Raw genomic sequence first — 1,934 nt, forward strand, 5'->3', positions numbered from 1 at the left:
GTGCCATATGTGAGCTTGCTAAATGACAAAACTACCTGTGTGGAGCTTCTATATACTTCCAAACAGCTGAAGTTGAATAGGTTCAGTGATAGGCAAAACTGAAATTTATCAAATGTCTCCCCCTACACTCACCCCTTATCCTTCTGTTCCTTGTCCTGCTATTCAGTGGAATCTCCCACCATTTCAGATGTCTTATGCCAGCTTTGTCTCCTTAACCTTCTCTTTTTTCAAAGCAGGGAAGGAGAATCTGATTAACTGATGAACCAGACTCTGGGGTTTTAAGACCTTTATCATTAGCTGTAGGGGGGAAACACATATTTCCTTCATTAAAAACAAATCTTCAAGGAGGTATGGAGACTTGGGGGAGGTGGAGAGGGTGTGGGGAACTTCCTTATCTGTCTCTGAAGACAAACCTGATCTAGTTCTTTATGATAACTCTCCCTTCCTGCCTTGCCCCCATTTTGGAGGGGAGGATGGAAGAATTCAGAGAGGACTGTCAATATACCATGGTATTCCTCCACAAAAAAATGGTTCCTTGTTTTCAAAGGAAGAAGAGGTTAAATAGGATTTCCTCCTATGGTTGCTGAAGCTTCTGGTGGTGGAGATGCCACTGGACCTTTTTAATTAACTACTTTTAGTAGCTAGGATTGGTTTGAAAGTGGTAAGAGAGGTTCCCTACAAGGTCTTCTTTTGTGGTCTTTCTGCCTACATACAAATTGTACCCTACATATCAAGAAATTGAAAAAAAAAGTTGACAAGAATTTATTTACCACCTACTGTTTGCAAGTACTCTGATAAAAGTTGGGGATATGAGAGGCAAAGATAATTCCCGCCCCTAAGGAGCTCATCTTATAATGGAAAAGACAACAAGCAAACAACCATGTACTACCAAGATACATACAAGAAATATTAGAGATAATTACAAGGGAAGATACTAAGGAGCACCTGAAAACAGCTCTTGAAGAAGGAGAGGATTTAGGTGACTATTGAACATGTCCTATATATTTTAGTTATTGGTTAATATGTTTTGTTACCATAAACTCTTTATCTGATCTCCTGGAATTAATTCCTGAGCCTATTATTTCTACTGCTGGCTATATATTTAACCACAAGGATGGTTGATCCTATTTTAGTGACTGGGAGCATTGATGTCAATCTTAGGAGCACTCTAGGGACTGTTGGAGCACAGTGTATTTCAAAAGTCTCTCAGTGCCTGGCACATATTAAGCACTTAATAATTGCTTATTTCCTCCCTCCCTCCCTTCCTTCCTTCCTTCCTTCCTTCCTTCCTTCCTTCCTTCCTCCCTCCCTCCCTTCCTTCTTCCTTCCTCCCTCCCTCCCTTCTTCTTCCTTCCTCCCTCCCTCCCTCCCGTCCTTCCTTCCTTCCTCCCTTCCTTCCTTCCTCCCTTCCTCCTTCCTCCCTTCCTTTCTTCCTTCCCTCCCCCTCACTTCTTTGTAGAGAGATGCGATTATCGCTATGCAACACCTTAAAATGTTGAGGTTTTGCAATATGTTGGTTAATTTTGCTGTTCTTCTAAAAACATTTTTTCATTCCTGTGATAATAGATGGCTCTGTAGGAGTAGAAAAGAAGGAGGGATACATTAGGAGGTGCAAGTAATAAAAAACAAAATGTGCCAATAAACATTTTTTTAAATGATCATTTTTTAAGGGAGAAGCTTGGGGTCAGTTGAAGTAGTGTAGATTCCCCAAAGGTAATCTAGCCTTTGGATTCAATACCAGCCCTGGTAAATTATTCTTACCCCTCTTTTAAAAAAATAGCATTTTATTTTCCCCCAATTATGTAAAAATGACATTTAACATTCATTTTTAAAACTTTGAGTCCCAAATTCTCTCCCTAGCTCCCTGCACACCCCCCCCGCCATTGAGAAGGCAAACAATTTGATATAGCTTATATGTGTGTAGTCATGTAAAA

Source organism: Trichosurus vulpecula, chromosome 9 (assembly GCF_011100635.1).
Source record: "Trichosurus vulpecula isolate mTriVul1 chromosome 9, mTriVul1.pri, whole genome shotgun sequence".
NCBI lineage: Eukaryota > Metazoa > Chordata > Mammalia > Diprotodontia > Phalangeridae > Trichosurus > Trichosurus vulpecula.